This window comes from Pinus tabuliformis, chromosome 8 (assembly GCF_031772625.1).
Source record: "Pinus tabuliformis cultivar Carrire ecotype Pingquan chromosome 8, CPIR1, whole genome shotgun sequence".
NCBI classification, from domain to species: domain Eukaryota; kingdom Viridiplantae; phylum Streptophyta; class Pinopsida; order Pinales; family Pinaceae; genus Pinus; species Pinus tabuliformis.
In genome coordinates, this window is record NC_142294.1 from 1341986833 (window position 1) to 1342007636 (window position 20804).

A 20804-nucleotide genomic window follows, 5' to 3' on the forward strand; every position below is an offset into this window, starting at 1 on the left:
AACATATACTGTTTATAGCACAATCATACTTCAAAGCTATCGGTTTTTCCTTAAATAACCGGGACAATGCAGATATCTGAATACATAGAAATACACTGAAATTTCGAGCATGAACACCTAAGCTGGATCTCAAATAGAATGCTCTCGCATCTATAAACTTTTCGGGAGTGCTCTTTTCATTCAAACTCTATCAGCTTCAATCTCTACCATTCATTCCATTCTCTGATCCAATGGCTCACACTTCATCGCATTATTGCTCATCATAGTCCACATTTGTCACACCACATATCACAATATACAAATACACTGAAAAACAAAGGAAAACCCCACTCCGGCAGGATAAGCCGGACTTCAAAATTCATACACTTGCTCTTATAAATATTGTCAGGTCCGTCTCTCAAAGCCTTTGCACTGCACTGCTTTTCTCAAACTTCGATCTCCGATTTTCTCGATCTCAGATCAGCTCTTATCTCTATCAGCTATCGCACTGTCCTTCACACCTGGCCTCTTCCTCTTAAAGTTGCGATTTGATATGACTTATAGATCCGATAAGGGTTCTAGGTTGTAGTATATAGTTTTTCAGGTCCGCTCCTAAATCGCATGTCGCATATTGCTTGAGCCAAAGTGCATTCACTTACCATTTAAATGTTGCGATGCGATATTTAAGAGTTGTCCTCCATCGTTGATCTGAGCACTGATCCAACGCTTGGCAATGAGATTGCTTGTCGCAATCGCTGATTGCTATTCCCCCAGCTTAAGGCCTTATCGCTCCCACTCAAATGCTCCGATGGGATATATCGTCAGTATCATGTCACAATGTTTCAATGGTGGTAACTTTATAGACTTGATGGATGGAGCATAGTTCAATGGATACCAAAAGTTTGAAGTAGAGACCATGGAAACGTTTTAATTCCCAAAGAACCCGATCAATCAACCAATAGCGGAATACACGTAAACTCACCTTTTCACCAATACACGGATTTCACACAGTTCCCGAGGTTTAACTTTATCGTGTTCATTCTCCATCGTAGATTTCAATCTCATGATTTGATGGTTGATATCTTTTCCGCTGTCAATCAAACTTGCATGATCATCCTCCGATGTAGATCTACACTCACAAGATCCGATGGTCTTCAGCGATTTTGTGTGGACAACTTACACGAGATTCACCCATCTGAAATGGGCATTTTTTCTCTCTCCCCAAGTGGCTACATGTCGTGCAGTGAGTGGAATCGGACAGACTCATGAGATTACTGCTCACCACATTTTATGCACCTGAAACATTGATTCCTATGCAAATACCACATTTCTCACTGGCTATCTTCTGCGTACCTTCTCTAAGTGATGATCATTAGATCTGTCGATCAGATGGTTTTCACTCCCCTTCAACTTTAGATTCAAAATTGTTGGGTTTTCTGTTGTTCCACTATAGATTTAACACTTCTGCCAGTTTATATTGGAGCCGTGGTTTGTAGGAGCTCCAATACCAGAGTGTGAACTGAAGGTGTGAATGAGGTAATACCATGGAGGACACACAACACCAAATCAAAGTTTAGACAAGTGGTTTGGAGAGCCGCGAATGGCGGTTTGCTTCAATGGAGCTGACAATGCATAGGCTAAGGAAGGCGAGGAGAATGCGTGGCATTTGAGTTTCAATAGCAGACCGATGCATTTAAGGCTTTGAAGATGCCTTTTCCAGCGTAGGTACACTTTTGTATTCAAAAGCAATGCTCACCATTACCGTAGAGAAAATTCAAGGTTGTCTTAGTGATAATAGACATATAGGCTTAGATGGCAGAGTCCTAATTTTGACAAGACCACAAGTCAATTTGAAACCAAACTCAGATTGGAGCAGCTATGAACTAGATATGAACCAGATGATATAGTGCTCACAATAATCTCAACAGATATATAAATACAATTGAAACTCACTGCAGGAGTAATGCTACAACTCAGCATATAAACTTTGAACTTCAATTAATGCACAGAGAAAGAGCATATATAACAGGATTTCATGGGGCAGAGAGCCAAATTTACATCTCCCGTTCCAACCAGATGCAAATTTCGGATAGTCTAGATAACGCCTAGGTCGAGAAACAAACTCACAGAGAATGGTCACAAAGAATAGTGGCTCAAATTGGAGCATGCCATGAATAGAAATGTTAGAGGAGTGACTCTACATAAAACTAATCTGAGACCTATGCTCTAACCAGAGTAGATAGATTCTGGAAAGTGTATTAAAGTGGTTCATGAAATTCAGGGCATGGTACAACGTTTAACTCTCAACCAACTCATTCGACAACATAGATTTTATAGAGATGGCAGTCCAAAATAGAGGTACAGGATTGATGTGTATAGAAAGGCCACAGAACAACAAGCTCACATAAAAAAGTGGCTCATACTTGAGTAGGGCAGGAGAACACTCGCTCTGATACTATGTTAAACACACACATGGTAGAAACAAAATATTAAATATGAACATGAGAGTACTTCTATTATTAACAAATGATATACATTTATAGTACATTGTGTGACCCTTGGGTTCCACATCCCAAGGTCTCTTGGACTTCCTTAGTCTATTCAGCTTCCACACTAACCCATAGAGGATTAGGTGTCCAAAATTCTCAAAGAAGCAGTCCACCAAAAATTCAAAATAACATGGAATTATATGTATATATCATACGAACTATCCTATCTAACAACAAAGAGAAAAAAACATTTCAGGAAAATATATTTGTACCTCATCAGAGGGTATCTTGATCATAAATTCAACTCCTTCCCACCAACAATCATTCCATAATGCATCTACTACAATTCCAACTTCAAATCTATTAGGCATACTCTGAGGTGGGGAAGGATGAATAGTAGGACACCCAATAATTCTCATACCTAATTTATCTTGAGAGGTTATTCTTAAATATAGAATCCACTCCTACAATTACAATTACAAAACAAAACAAAAAACAAAAGGCTCATTTTTCTAATCATTATTATTTTTTAGACAATTTTTCTCGAGATTGAACAAATAATTGATAATTGGATTAAACAGAAAACCTCTCAATTTCCATTCTCGTCTTCATTCAAAATATATGTGTACAAAACCTTTACTTTGTGAGGTAACTTTCTTGTCATTGTGCATCTAAACCAACAACCTCTGATGCTCCAATCTCGACACAAGACTTCAATATGATAACCAATATTAAAAGGCACAACTTCCCCTTCATATGCAAAACCTTTTTTTTATGCTTTTATTTGAATCCAATAAAATTTGTCTCCTTTCATATTTGTGATTATTTAAATATCTATCTACTCAATCATCCTTCTTCTTTCTAAAGATATTTCCATAAACAAATTGAGCTTGTTCAATTGAATTTCCCCTACAAATTCAATTAGAGGTACCCGCACATGTTTAGTATCATCTATTTTTTCTTAGAAATATCTTTAGTGCAGTCATAATATATGCATATTATTGTTGATGCACATCTAATCTATCACTTAGACAATGTTTTGAAGAATCTTGCAGATCAACCAAATCAATAGTTTTAATTATCTTCTAGTGAAAATAGCCTTGCATCTCATTCAAATTAAAAGGTTGGATGCCTTCATTGTCAAACTTCCTAGAGCAGACACAAATTTACGACAACACATGTGATGGGAATTTGACAAAGCATTTCTCATACTGCTCTACAGTTAGTATTGTAGCCAATCCATCAAGACATTCAACACTAAGAACTTGAAGAAATGGAGTGATATTTTTTTTTTCAATGTGAGCTAGTGGATGATCTGTAAACTGGCATCGATATTCCATTGGATATTTCATCACAACATATCTCATAATATTATATTAAAACTCTAAAAGTTCTACAATATTACAGTTTATGTAGAATTTTCTTGTAGATTCAAATTGCTAATTGTAATATGCTAAAACAATAGACTTGAATCTACTCTACTCATCAGCAGAAAACATAATTTATCGATGAAATCAAGAAGAATATAAGAGAAAGAATTCAATCACTCATAACACAATGATTTTCTGCAGAAATCGATAGTTAAAAATCTCTGCGATCTGTATATTGCATTAATTAGAAAATATGAGAAGATTACAATGCTTTGCTCAAGCTCGAGGAACCTCTGCACTATCTCTATCTATCTCACTACTTCCTAGACAAGCTTTGGATGAATACAATATGCTTTGATCAACCTTGAGCTCAAGCTGCATAAGTATTTTCTATCATCTTCCTGAGTGACTTCCTTTGGCCAATACTTAGCCAAATTCCTAATCCTTTAAGACTCATATTTCCTTGCACTGTTCCTCAAGTAATTAGCCCCTGTTTAATGTGGAAATTCTTCAATTATGAATTGTGCAATCCTTATAGTACTTCTGATGGTCCAATCAATTGATAGTATAGTGTCGTTGAACTCCAATCTCAATTGGGTATTCCTCTGATTTGACATGCATTAGTTAATTATGAGTGAATCTTTAGTTTATTGGTTGATCACTACAGGCAGCACCCCATTATTTGACAGGAAACAACTGACTACTATAGGTTGCACCCCACTACCAGGCCTCTCACTAATTCCTCCATCAGTTGGAACTAGCTTAACTAACTTTAACTTAGTTAGATTGAATTAAATAATTACAACTCAAAATAAACTCAACTAGCGTGCCTAATTGTAGGAGACACTCTACATGACTCTAATTAGACCCTCAACTCAAATTAACTAAGATAACTAAGTCAAATTAACTTAGTTAACTATTACAAATTTACAAGTTGTCATGAGATGTGGAATTATAATTTTATTCCCAATTTAATTCAAGGACAAATTAAATTACGATTTTTTTCTTGATGCTATTTTTAACATTTCATGTTGCTATGTTCAACAATCCCTCTCCACAAGAAATGAATTCAACTCTATCCGAATATGATACCTTTGGAATGTTCTTCATGCAACACTTGTCATTGTTGTTGTTTCTACTGCAACATCTACAATCAAAAAGCATAAAAGATAAACTGAATCAACTGGGTCTGCAACTCTCCACAAAGAAAATTGTGTTGTTTTTGACTCTGCTACTAAGCCTCCTACTCTAGTGTAAGCACTTCTCTGCATTCCTTAGTATCTGACTGTCATTGATCCTCCTTCTACTGAATATTGTGGGCCCTCGTAGCAAGGTAATGATGCATGGAACAAAAAACACCTCAATGGATCTTGCCCAAAATTCTACAACTCTTGGGATTATTACTTCACATTGCCCCACCTCTCACCTATGGGTATGGCTGCATGTACTCCCTCTACCGACTTGGCTAAATTTTTGCCCCATATGGAGGTCTCTGCTTGAGTGGATGGCTCCACCTTATCTCCTCTCTGCTTCTCCAATTATCACTACTCCACAACTTTTTGAGGCTACTTCTGATGTTGCATGTTGAGAGGTAATTCATGCTCCCTCTCAACCACCAATTCTCTAGTCTTTGCCTTTCTCCTGAAGGCTTTGCATGCATGAGCTAGATATGATCTACTCATATTGTTGTTGCTACTCGTTTGTTTCTTCTTACGCACTATTGTTACAACCACTGCAATAATGAGTTTGATCTACCCATATCATAAAGTACTAGCTTCCACAGGGTTTCTCCCTATGAAACTAGACTCCTTCTGAGTTTCAATCTCCCTTTGGGAACTCGCTGCTCCTCAATCGACTAATATAAATGATAACAACTCCCTTTCATTTCACTAAAAATTGCCTCGTTGATCTGCCCACTGGCAGCCTTCTAGCTCCATTAAAAATTATGCACATAGGGCCTTGTGGATCTTCCCTAAATTAGAGCTCCATCAATATGAAAGGACAACTTAAAATTATTCTCTTGTATTGTGACTTGAAATCCAACACCATGTAGATATTTCTACAAATCTAGCTCTTATACCATGTAGAAATTTCTAAAAATCTAGCTCTAATACCATGTAGAAACTCCTTGTAGATTCAAACTGCTAATTGTAATATTCTAAAACAATAGACTTGAATCTACTCTACTCATCAGTGAAAAAAATAATTGGTCGATGAAATCATGAAACATATAAGAGAAAGAATTCAATCACACATAACACAATGATTTTCTAGGGAAAGCCACATCTAAAAATCCTTGTTATCTATATATTTCATTAATCAGAAAATATGAGAAGATTACAATTCTTTGCTCAAGCCCAAACAACCTCTACACTATCTCTATCTATCTCACTGCTTCCTAGACAAGCCTTGGATGAAAACAATATCCTTTTCTCAATGTTGAGCTCAACCTACACAAGTATTTTCTATCCTCTACCTGACTGACTTCCTTTGGCCACTACTTAGCTAAATTCCTAAGCCTTCAAGCTCCCTATTTCCTTGCATTGTCCCTCAAGTAATTAGCCCTTATTTAATGGGGAAATTCCTCAATTATTAATTGCACAATCCTCATAGGTCTTCCAATGTTCCAATCAATCGATAGTACACTATCCCTAAACTCCAATCTCAACTAGGTCTTTCTCTGATCTGACATGCATGAGTTAATAATGAGTGAATCTTCAATTTACTGGTTGATCACTGTAGGTAGCACCACACTGCACTTTAGGAAACACCCCATTAGTCGATAGTAAGCACCCCACTACTATAGGTTTCATACCACTACTAGGCCTCCCACTAATTCCTACATGAGTTAGAACTAATTGAACTAACTTTAACTCAGTTAGATTGAATTAAATAATTACAACTCAAAATAAACTTAGCTAGTTCTCCTAATTGTAGGAGACACTCTACATGACTCTAGTTAAACCCTCAACTCAAATTAACTAAGTGAACTAAGTCAAATTAACTTAGTTAACTATTGCACATTGTCATGAGATGTGGAGTTACAATTTTGTTCCCAATTTAATACAAGGACAAATTCAATTAGGATTTTTTTTTCTTGATGTTATTTTTAACATTTCTTGTTCCTATTTTCAATAGTTTATTAAACATTAAGATCTGTGGATTTAACTATAATTAGTTCATGCATGCAAATGAAAATTATGCAGAAAAGTAGAGAACAAAAAAATAATCACACACATAGACACAAGGCACGAGATATGCTCTATGGGAAACCCCTCCAGGAGAAAACCCAGTTGGAAGGTGAGGTCACTTCACTCTCTTTCTTTGTCTGGAAATATGGTTGCAGGTACAAAGAAGTAATGTTTCTGTCCCATGGGGTGCTACAATGCACATATACTCTTTGTGTGCTCTACCTCCTATCTCTCCTATCTATCTTTGCTCATCTATGGCACAAAATTCTCTCGAAAGAATGGAATGCCTCTTCCTCTTAGTGGCTAATTTATAATGCATCCTGATAGCCTACTAGTGGTTACATCACAAACATGTGCCTAGCCCATTTTCCATAAATAATGGGGGTTGATGCGACATCCTCCTGAACTATAGGTGTGAAAATAGGAAGGTCAATTTCTGAGTGGCATAACTTTTGCATACGGACTCTGATTGAGGTGCTTCATGTGCCATTGGAAATATCTTTGTGTGTCAAATAACATGAATAGGTCTTGCATTAAAGTAGAAAAGTGTTACCCCCAAGAAATTTTTTTTGATCCCTCAAAATGCTCTTGGAAGGTTTCAGACCCTGTTTCGCCAATCTGGGTCTCGCCAGTAAAAATGGTCTTGTGAGCTGATTCCTCTAATTTTTCCACTCCAAATGCATCGAGATGGATGAAAAATAATATAATTATCAATTCAGATCCATGGAGGAGGAGCATTGTCAACCACTTCATTTTTCCTATGAAACCAATGAACTCAAACCTTCTTCCAATCCTTCCTGTCTTCATACATGTCTTCTAAACATGTTATATGATGAATTTTCTCTTTATCCATGACATATACATAAGAGTTAACATAACCAAATAAAACAAAATGTTACCACCAGTAAAACTTAAATTTATGACAAACACTATACCAAAGTCCAAGATCAAACAAAACAGTTAAAAAGAGATAAATCATTATCACACAAAATAAATATTGTGTCAAGTTATGGGATGTATAGGCTCAAAAGATAACCTAAAAATCCATAACCATGATAGGTTCATATAAAAGGTTCTAGTGAAATTCAAATTATTGAAATGGAAATGCCATGGTGGAAAAAGACTCATAATTCCTTAAGCACTTTTGAAAAGTAAAAGAAAAACCTAACCATGTAATACTCTTGTGAGTAGGTCTGATATTCCTTGAGGATTTACCCTATAATCTATATTTTTAATTAGTGTATTCCAAAAAAAAGAGTCAATAAAACACTTTTATAAGAAAAATTCCTAACCAAGTATAGTAAACAATCTTAAAACAAAGAATTAAAGGGAAATTAGGCAAGAGAAAAAGAGAGAGGATGTAAAATGGGGAAGATATGGATAAACAAGACAATTGTCTTAATAATTACAAGGTGACAAAAGATATTTTTTTGAGCTAAGTGCAACCCAGGAAAATTTGGTAGAATAAATCCCCTAACAAAATTAAAATCTCTTTATAGGTACATTCACTCCTTTTGACAACACAACTACATAAGCAGGTTGCTCAATGTTGGGCCTAAGTGAAAATCTTGGACAAATTTAGTAGAATAAATCACCTAATCACAACAACTTAGCAAATAATTAATTTTAAAAAACCACTTGGTTTCATTAGCAAAAGTATAGTTTAGTTGTACCCTTGGACACTATTGTTGTAGTTCAATGAAAAAATATGGAAATACTTTTTTTTGATTGATAATCATCATGGAGTCTATGATAACCTTGATTGAGCATACAACCATATCTTGGGAAATGTTGAGTCTTTTCCACCATGCATCAACCTTTTCTTTAGTATTTGAAGAAATACCTAGTCCCCAATCAAAATAAGTTTCAATCATCCCTCAAAGGTCAATAGTAAACTTCTTCAACCTACCACCCCACACAAAGTGCATTTTACAAGGCTTGAGTGAATGCTCTAGATCTTCCAAACCCAAACAATTATATAGATTGAATACAATTATAAATTTTGGTCAAAATAGATTAAAGGCATGGGACTTTAAGAGTATCCTATATTGAGGGAAAAAATCGTGTTTTTTAAAGTTTTTCAATAAATAAAACAACATTAAGGCTTCAATCCATGACAACAACAAAAAGTACTTTTAATGGAAAATTATTGTGCATAGCCATTGATCCAAATCTTTTACTTACAGATGCATCAGAATTTCATATAACAAAGTTAATTAACCATGGAACTTAAAAAAGAAACACATAAAAATGCGTAAATATTCAGAAGAGCACAAAAACCATGACACAATTATTTGATTATGTAGTTCGTCTAGTTTGGACTACATCTTCGAGCCCTGCTCAATTGTGGGGAGGCCTTCTTTCTATTAGTGGCATAAAAGAGATAAACACACAACAACAAGAAATTGCAGCACTTATACCTCCAAGATGATAGATTGGCAGAGAATGGAGAGCCCAAATTTGAAAATATAGAGAACCACTAAACTCTTGGCGAATAATAGTGCAAAAATGCCTATCCATACTCCCAATTTGGATAATTAGGCCTTCTACAATCTTCTCAAAACCTCCTTGCTGCTAAGGCAAGATTGTGGCTTGCTGTCGGAGGTCAGGGTCTGTTGTATATAATAGAATTTGAGTTTCGCTCAATCCTCCCTACCTTTCTCTGACACAACAATCATATATATAAGATCATGGTGGCATCTCTCAAAATTGGGGCAATTCCAACATAATACCCAAGGTTAGTAGGCGAAAGGATTCACGACAACAACCTTTATGCAATAGAAAATCCAATGTCTAATAAAACAACTCATTATAATAGTGCATGGGTATCGGTAGCAGATTTATCAGCGATTCTAGCTTATCGGCGGATAATCCAAGTCTAGATATAAGCATCCTGTGATATCTATGGATCCGGCAAGAGTATTCACTGTATGTCATAATGTCTCACATCCATCTGTCCCATTGTACTATCGGAATCGGCGTGAAATTCTTGGTGCACTGATTTATCAAACTGCAACATCTACGGACCCACTGAGTGTATTAAGCATAATATATAGTATATTGGGTCAAGGCCCCTTATCGCAGTATCACAATCGATGCCCACCATGAAATCACAATCGGCACTTCCCCTCGAACCACATCGCAAGCACCATCCTTTTCATGCGGTTGTGATATGCGATGTATATCACATCACAACTAAGTCCTATCGGGGCTGATTCATAACTCCTCTGGCCTACAATATGCGATATCGCAATCGCAGTCGGGAATTGTTGAACCTCAGAATTACCCTCTCCTTGACAACTTTTCTCACTTCTTTCCCTTGCTTTTCCATAAGATTACAGATCCCCATCAATGATAAATGATATATTTTGTCTTAAGGAGGACATTAAATGATTGACATGTTATAATTTTATGTTTTTTCTATTTGAATAAGTTTTTGAAAATTAGCTATAGAACGCAACCTATTCTGCAGCTAACTGAGTATTTCGTAGCTACTTCCATGGTCTAGCAGGTTTCAGGTGTCAAACGAAGAAACTGGCCACATGGGCATCTCTAGAATCGTCTCCACATGGATTCTATCCTACTTATTTAGCCCAGATCAACAAGGAAGAAAGCTCAAGACCATAGTCAAAGGTGGAGTGAAACATATGAAACTCAGAAGCAATAGGACTCTTTGCCTACTCTTTCGTGGTTAATTAATAAATCCAATAGTTTTGTTGTAGCATTAACTTGGATCAACCACCTGTGTTAATGGTTCTGTGTAAACATCTCGCTTGAATTCAAGTCACCTGTAGCTGATCAAACATTTACGTAGTCCTGTTGTAATACGTATAAACCAGTTGTAGCTAATTTTCCTCAAAGACAATTATGAATATTTTCTTTTAAATATTGATTGTACAGAACCGAGAGGGGTTCGAAGATTTTGATGCTCTATTTTTCCTCTAGGGCAGATGCTCTATTTTTCCTTCTTTTAACTTAGATTTTGACTAGTTTTAAGCTCATGGTTCACCTTTAGGAAATTTAGATTCAGTTTCTCATAGTTCAGATTATACATCATTAGGAATCAACGAACGGAAACCCCCAAAACAATATAAAAATACAAAACAACGAAGTAGGAAGGGTTAACTAAGCACATATAGTGCACTACACTTCATCAACTTACGAACCTCGATTGATAATTCATGCAAGCAATTTAGGAAACTAAATTGACTACACATTTTGGTGCCACTATCGGGATGTGTAATCAGGTAACCTTATCTCTTACATTCAAAAAAATTATATGCATAGAGAAAGAGACTCTAAGGGTAGATTTATAGCTAGAGGTAGGAGTTCAATTCCTACAACACCACCTACTCCACTAAGAACAAGAAGAGATACACGTCCATCTCAAGCTCATACTCCTAGCCATAGAACTCCTAAAGTTCTAAGGTCATAAATCCAATCAAAAGGATCTCCTATTTCATCTACTGAGGCAGTTCTAGAGGAAAAAAATCTTGAGTCTCCAACAGAGAGAGTAGACTTTCTCACCTCCACGGGGGAGCACATTTTAGTTGAAGAATTAGGAATACCTAGTGAGGAAGAAGAAGTATAACCTCTCTCCTACATACCATTAAAAGAGGAAGCAGAGGAAGAGAAAGTAACCTTGTAGGTTTAACCTTATACTGACTTTGAAGAAACTATAATGGTAGAGGAAGGAGAGGATGGAGAATTCACACTGTTTGGAGGAGGGGGTAGAGGAAATAATGGAGGAGGCAGAGGAAATAGGGAAATAGATAATTCTTTTGGATTCCCTATAGTGGATGAAGAAACAAATGCCACAATGAAAAATATCTCACCTTCTGTCCTCCCAAATTTCCATGGGTTAAAAAGTGAGGATCCTGAAACATTTTTATTTGAGTTTGAAGTCTTGTACAGAACCTATGATTACTTAGAAGATTCTCAAAAACCTAAATTGTTTCCATCAACTTTGAAAGGAGTTGCTTTGAAGTGGTTCATGGGGTTGGTCACTTAGTCCATTAGAACATAGAATGACATGAAGAAAGTTTTTTTGGACAGGTATTTGGATTATTACTTTCCTATCAATCACAAGGATGAAGTGTTCAAAATGATGCAAAGAGAGAATGAAAATTTAGAGGATTTAATTGAGAGATTCAACTATAACTTGAAAAGAGAAAAGATGGATAATTTAGATGAATATACCTTAAAATCTCTTCAATTAAAATCCATTAGAGGTGAGTGGACAGACATCCTTAACATGATGGGGAAGGGAGATATCTCTCAACTCCCATTAAGTGACATAGCAGAATTATGTGTTCATCTCTCAAGAGGTAAATCCAAAACTGGGAAACGTCCAAGAGATCCTTCTCAAAATAGATATTCTAGGGAGCCTTAGTGAGCAAATAGACACCCTTAAGTTGCAAAAAAAGAAAAAAATTGAGGATGTTGCTTTAGCTATTTTCTGTCCCAAATGCAGAGAAAAACACACTTTAAGAGAATGCCCTTTGGATGCAAAAATCATAGAGACTTCTGTGATTTGTTCAGAAAACCAGGAGACCAAGGATTTTACTTCAATTCTAGGTCTTAAGGCTATTTTTCAAGAAGAAACAATTCCAAATTCAGTAGAATCTCTTTGCTTTGTCTCTAGAAGACCTTGGCAGGGGCCACAAAATTAGGGTTTTAACAATCAAATGTATCTTCAGCCCCCACCAAATTGGAATTCTTGGTAGCAACCTTGGCCTCAACCTCAATCTCAACCTTGGGATTAAGGAATACAAAACCCTTATGGAAGATTTTCTCAATATTATCAATATCATCCATCATATTAGAATTATCCTCCCCCACAAATTCCACAAGAAAATCAACAACCACAACTTCAAAATCAGAACCCTCAACTTTCACGACCATTTCCACAACAAATTCCACAACGAAACTAAAATCCTCAACTCTTACTACCATTTCAGCAAAGACCAAATCATCTACCTACCCAACCATTACCAAACCCCAACAATAAAATTCCTTAGAATACTTACATGGTGGAAGGAAAACAATTTCCAACTTATATGATTACTCCTCTAGATCTCAATGATGTTCAACTAAGATCTGGTAGGATATTAGAAAAGGAAAGGCATTCTGTAGTTATTCAGGAAAAAGACAGTTCTGAGGAAGATTCTCTATAGCCCAATAAAAGTTTTGAAGGAACATCTCTCCAAAACCAAATACTGAGAAAGAAAAATAGAAAGAACCAGTGAACTAAACTCCTATCATTGAGCAACTAGTGTATACTTCTGCACCTCCTTTTCCTGAAAGATTACAAGTTGATAGAGGAGTAGAAAAATAGATTATGTTACCTAATTATGATTTTCTAGATGAATTAAAAAATGTCTGTATCAAAATCCCTTTGTTACAAGCCATTAAGTAGATTCCAATCCTAGCTAAAACAATAAAGGAGTTGAGCATAAAGAAAACAGGAAGAAAAGAAAAGGAAACAAAAAGAATTCACTTGGTAGGAAAAATAATAGATATAATGATTGGAAAAATTGCCATACAAAAATATGTAGATCTAGGAAGTCCAATTATGAAACACATATCAATGGAGTTGAGATTCCAAATACATTGATTGATTTAGGAGCAGCTATAAACAACATGAGAAAACAAACCATGGAACAACTCAAGCTTCCTAATCTTCTTTACACACCTACATTACTGCAATTAGCAGATAGATCTGTAATCAAACTAGATGGTGTGTTGGAAGATATTTCAGTATCCTTAGATTCTTGGGAATATCCTGTTGATTTTATGATTTTAGCCCCCAAGAAAAATCTAGGAGGACATCCACTTATTTTAGGAAGACCTTGGTTGGCCACAACTGAGGCTTTCATTAGCTGCAGATCTAGTGACATGTATATTTCTGATGGGAATTGAACAAAGAAATTAATTCTATATCCTCCAGCAAGAACAACCATAGAAATGGATCAAAAATAATGGATTGATGATGAAAATGACATTCAGCCTCTCTTTACTATTTCAGACATCAGTGAAGATAGTCAAATCTTGAATACAATGGAAAATTTTGAATCATCTCCAGAATATGAATATGATCAATTCCAAGAAAAATCCAATATTGAATATTTGTCATCTAGACAGATGTCTCTTTATTCTATGGAAGAATTTGGTAGCTCTACAATTGAAATCTTTCCAAGGAGAACATTGAACATAAACAACAACTTGGAGAAATTACAACAAGAAAAGCTAGTTAAAACATTACAATAAAATTCTGCTGCATATGCATGGGAATATACGGACATGAAAGGAATTATTCGTAAGACTTGTATAAATCACATCTACATCGAGGAAAATTCTAAACCTATCAGACAACCTCAAAGAAGGATGAATCCAAATCTTAGGGAAATTGTGAAAGAAGAGTTGCAAAAACTGTTGAATGTAAACTTCATTTACCCAATTTCAGACAGCCAATGGGTTTCCCCTTTAGTGATTGTACCTAAAAATAATGGTAAATTGAAGATGTGCATTGATTATCGAGAATTGAATAAATCTACCTTTAAAGATCATTTTCCTCTACCCTTTATAGATCAAGTGTTAGATACATTAGCAGGCAAGAAGTATTTCTCATCCTTGGATGGTTTTAGTGGTTATAATCAGATTTAGGTGGCACCTGAAGATCAAGATAAAACCACATTTACTTGTCCATGGGGAACCTATGCCTACCGAGTACTTCCTTTTGGATTATGTAATGCACCTGCAACATTCCAAAGAGAAATACTAGGAATTGTTTCTGATCTAATACATGATTGTGTAGAGGTATATATAGATGACTTTACAGTCTATGGGAATACATTTGAAGAAGCTTTGGAAAATTTGGAAAAAGTTCTTAAAATATGTAAGGAAGTAAACCTTTGACTAAGCCATGAAAAATGTTTTATGATGTTTACAGAAGGGATTGTTTTAAGACATCACATTTCAGGAGATGGAATTAAAGTTGATAAATCTAAAATTGAAGTCATATCTAAATTATCAATTCCAAATTGCCAAAAGGATGTTAGAAGTTTTCTAGGATTTATAGGATACTATAGACAATTTATAAAAAATTTCACTAAAATAGCATCCCCCCTCTTCAAATTACTTACCAAGGATTGTGAATTCAATTGGAATCCTGATTGACAGTTAGCATTTGAGACTTTAAAAACAAAAATTTCTGAAGCACCCATCTTGAGAGGTCCAAATTGGAAACTATTTTTTTCACATTTCAACAGATGCTTCAAATTCAGCTCTGGGTGCTATATTAGGACAAAAATATTTGACTCCCTATGCCATCTACTATACAAGTAAAAAATTGACTCCCACTGAGTTAAATTATAATGTAACTTAAAAGGAATTTTTATATGTTGTTCATGCCATCAACAAGCTCAGACATTATATAACATGCTATGAAACCTTTATTCATACAAATCACTATGAAATTAGATACTTAATGAATAAACCTATTGCTAATGGCAGAGTTACAAGATGGATATTACTCTTGCAAGAATTCAATATCACTGTGCTAAATAGACCTCAAAAACAAAACATAGTTGTTGATTTCTTGTCCAGAATTCAAACTATCAAAGATGACACTCCAGTTGAAGATATGTTTCTTGATGAATATAATTTTGCAGTGACTACTCAGACCCCTTGGTTTGTAGATATTGCTAATTACTTAGTCACATGGAAATTGTCTTCACATTTGTTTCCTAGAGAGAAAAGAAAAATCATTCAAATAAGTGCAAGATACTCATGGATCACTAATGAATTGTATAGAACAGGTCTAGATCTCATGATTATAAAATGTGTTAGGGAAGATGAAATGCCTGAGATTCTTAAGGCATGTCATGATGAATCGTGTGGTGGACACTTTTCTGACAAGAGGACAACCTATAAAATTCTTTCTTTGGGAAATTATTGGCCATTAATCTTCAAAAATGCCAAAAAATATGTCACGAAGTGTGACAACTGCCAAAGGGTAGGGAAATCTGCTTCTTCAAGTGAAATGCCACTACAAATTTAGGTACTCATTGAACCTTTTGAAAAATGGGGCTTCGATTTTGTTGGACCAATTAATCCACCATCTAAGCAAAAGAAGTATATATTGGTATGCACTGATTATGTCACTAAACGGGTAGAAGCTAAAACATTACCTTTTGCTAATGAAAAATATGTAGTTAATTTTCTTTTTGAGGACATCTTCACTCGTTTTTGTGTTCCAAGAGAAATTTTGACAGATCAGGGATCTCAATTTACATCTAAAATGGTGAAGAGTCTTGTGGAAGATTACAAGATCAAACATAGAAAATCTTGTCCCTATTATCCGCAAACAAATGGTCAAGCTGAATCTACAAATAAGGTGATTAAAGGAATTCTCACTAAGACTGTGCATCTACATAGAAGAGATTGGGCAAAAAGGCTTCTTGAAGCCTTATGGGTTTATAGAACTACATGAAGGAACACAACGGGACACACACCTATGAACTTGTTTATGGGAAACAAGTCTTGTTCCCTATAGAGTTTCAAATCAAAACCTTCAAGATGGCAGTCCAATTGGGACTGGACTTATCAAAGGCACAGAAACACAGATTGGAGAAACTCAATGAACTTGATGAGATCATGCAAGATGCAATTCAAAGAACTAGTATAGTCCAACAGCAGAGGGCTAAATGACATGATAAATATATCAAGGAGAAGAAGTTTCAAGCAGGAAATTGGGCACTTTTGTTCGATTCAAAATTCAAAGATATTCAAGGGAAGTTTTAGACTCATTGGCTCAGGCCATATGAGATTGAAGAAGTATTTAATAAAGGAGCAATAACAATAAGGATGATAGATGGAAGAAAAATACCTCTTCTTGTAAATGGTTGTCGGTTGAAGATATATCAGAAACCAATTTCAAGAGAGGAGTTCATTAAGATTTTCCAAAATAACTCTGAAATGAAGCTAGTGAAGAAGAATCCTTATTCTCCACTAACTTAGCCTTTATTTTTCCTAAAAATGAATGAAAAAAATAATAATAAAAAAAATGAATGATAATAAATTGTATAAGGTTGAAAACCAATTGTTGATTGGCATACTTATACAGAAAATACAAGGTGAAAATCAAAGATTTCTGACATCCTATATTTTCCATTTTGTTTCTGTAATAGGTAGTGACAAAAAGCAACATTCATTTGCAGTTTAGAGTCTGCAAGTTCATAGTCTCATTCCATCTCATTCTATTTTCATTTTATTTTACAGTTCCATTTCATCTCACTCTCATATTTCATTTACATTTTACTTTTACAGTTTTACTCCATTTCACCCTATTTCCCATTTTTTTCTTACATCTCATTCCATCTCACTGTCATAACCCATTTCCATTCCATTCTTACACTCATATTCCATAAACCATACTTTACTTTTCCTTCTTTTCACATTCTGCAACTGATTCCATTCTGCAGCTAATCTGATTCTATAGCTACAACTTACTTATCAGCTCTGACACAATTGTACAACTCACAAATAAATCATGAATGTAGGAAATTGAAGAATCAAGTTTTGGAGATCAAACATGCTAAAAGTTACCTATGGATCAACACCAAAGGAGTTATCAAGAAAAAGGTTAAGTTCTAAAGATAAAATGAAAAATTTATTTCAAATAGCAAGTTAAAAACATAAGTCATGTATAATATGAATAATCATATGTCTCCTTAACGACTTATCATTTGATTTGATTGCCACTTCATCATACCACATCTCTGCCACATCTTCCATACTTGGTACCAAACGGTCCATAATAACTTCATCATACCACATCTCTGCTACACTCTCCATACTCTATACCTAAATGATCCCTAACAACTCCATCTATTAATGGTTAAAACTACGATGTGACCAAAGTATCCTCGTCTCTCCAAACCCTCATTGTCTACTTATTCCACGCAAACCTGTAGTTCTTTTTCACCATACCAGCAGTCAATCCATTTCATAGACTCGGAGATTAATTCTGAAGGTTAAGAAATTTTGTGAAACAGAAGCCATGGGACTCATTGTCAGGACAAAGCTAGTAGGAGCAAAATATATGGAGGGATAACCAAAACTTAAGGAGATGCTGCAGAAGGCTGGATGGCTCAATTTCATTGAAAAATTTGATGGCTTCCACAAAGAGATCACAAAATCTTTTTCTAGATCATTTGATGGTACAGAAGTAGAAATTGGAGACATTAAATTTGCAGTGATAGAATCCTACATAGTAGAGGCTACAAAACTGCTAAGACATGGTGAGAGATGGCTCAAAAAAACGGAATTCCACAGTGAATCATTGAAAGTAATCCTCAAGAATTTGTTAGGGCCTAAATCTACCTTAGGCTGAAAAGGTAGGATCCAGGGCCAACATCAAACCACTCTCAGCCTCGTAGCTAGGCCTACGAGGATAGGAGAGTGCTCTCTCTGGGTCAATCTCAACAAAAGATGATATATGGGGCTTGAGATGACTGAAATAAAAACTAATTTTATTCCTGGTATGAAGTGCAAGGATTTGATTTAATTTTTTGGTGGTTTTATTGGAATCAAGGGAAAGGCAAATTTTGGGGTGCGGGGATTGAGGCTCAGTTCTGCAGAGATCTCGATGGGGCAAGGTAGGAAATCATTTTGGCACTCAAATTTTAGTGAGATGGAGGGAAAAGATAGGTGAGGTGTTGAAGAGGGCAAGGGAAATCAAGAATCCTCCCCAAACAGTTGAAAACATCAAACAACTAAAGCAAACTTCAAGTAGAGCATTGCACTTTCAATGAATTCTACTTACACTCTTGTTTGTTTAGTTCAGAAGAAATAAGATAGATGATGGATACATAAACAAAATTCATAATTACAAAGAGAATCACTGTACCAAGACAAATTGCCACATGAATCCCAAAGAGTGCTGCAAATCCTGGTCTCAATTTCTTAGCCAAAATGAAAATATGAGTGTACAATGAAGTTCTTTTCTTTCTCAAGAGTCCAACCATGCTAATGACTGAAAAATAGCATAATATAGACAAAAATAGCTCATCCTTGCCTCTAGGGGTCGATCTCATGAGTTTAGGATCTGATCCAACTGATTCTAAACTGAGAACTAGAAACTAGGCAACTTAACAACATGCCTCTAAAAACAAGGAAACGGATCTATTCATTTTGAAACAACCTCTAAACTAATGAGTCTACCTCTACAAGTGAAAATCTAACATATTTACATCATAATCCCTCAAATTTCATCAAATTACATCATAAATTTTCCATTAGGAAAGTGAAAAAGTCAAACTAGGCGAAACTGGGCGAAAAACAGAGCAAAACTTGGTTAAACTGGCAATTTTTCCTCTATGCGCTATGCCTAGCCAATGCACCGGGCCTCCTGCCCAGTGCGTCGTGCCATTCGATTTGGAGCAAATTTCACCCAAAACTCCCACAATCACTTTGCTTTGTTTTCTCTTGGATCTTGGAGTGCAAATAAGTTTCAAACACTTGGAGGAATGACTTATACATGAGCTTTTCAAATTTAATTTGCCAAAACCCACTTTCATAATGTTTTTCCAATAAATTTATTTACAAACTCTGTTTTTTGGACTTTTCACTTCTTTTTGGCTTTGCAATGAACCATATGACTTGAGCTTTTCTTGCTTTGCAGGTGTTGGAGCTTTTTAGGCTTAAGGAAAGAAACTAGGGTGTAGATGAAAGAATTTACAATGAGGAAAACAAAATTTCAATGATTTTGTACAATAAATACTAAATACTCGGTTTTTTCGAAAAACACATTTTCAAATGCTTGGTGATAAAATTTATTGATGTTGCAACCCCCTCATGGCCTGCTGGCAATTATTAGACATTTTAACACATTTTTTGACGAAACCCTAATGAAACCCTATACCAAAATGACAATGAAACCCTAGTAAAGACTTCTGCAATCTTTAAGACAAAAAGGTGACTGTGTACAATTTTTTATGAAAAAAATGAACCAGCAGGTAAATGACATGAGTGAAATTGTAGGAGAAGCCACTACCGTTAGATGATCCATGGTCCTAATGGAATGCAACTGACTGAGTGGGACACCTAACATGCAATGCAACAAGAGAATTTGATCTCTGATGGAGGGATGAAGATACTGACACTAACGGAACCCAGATATGGATGTCTCTGTGTTTAAAAATGGAATTCCTATTTCAACACTGAAAAGTAAATGGAGAAGAATGCTTTTGATATTACAGAAATTCATTACCTGTGAGGGGAAATTTGGGTGCATGTATGTCTATCATATATGTTTATTGATGAACTTTCTAGAAAATGGAGACATCAATCTCCCTTTCTTCCTACTAAACTGTTTAAGAAGGATGGCTTCAAATGTAGAGAAGAAAATAGAATTCATAGACACAACCATGTACCATCATGGGTTGGTAAAAATACTGGTTGAGTTTCATTTGAAAAGAATACGAGATACTTGGGAAAATTTCCTGATAAGAAACTATTTCCAAGAGGCAACGGAATCACTTTAAGAGGGTAATTTTCGTAGGAGTATGAGAATGAAGATTGGTATAACCATTCAAAGTAAACCTGCGTCATCAACACAGAAAAATGATGAAGAACTAGTCTCTAAAAAATTGACAGAGTTCAGGGATAAAATCAAGCAAAAAGGGAAGATGAAAAAGAAAGCTGGTGGAATTATTGGAAAAAAACCTAAATCTTCATTACAACAAGATGATGAACAATTAATCTTTGAAAAA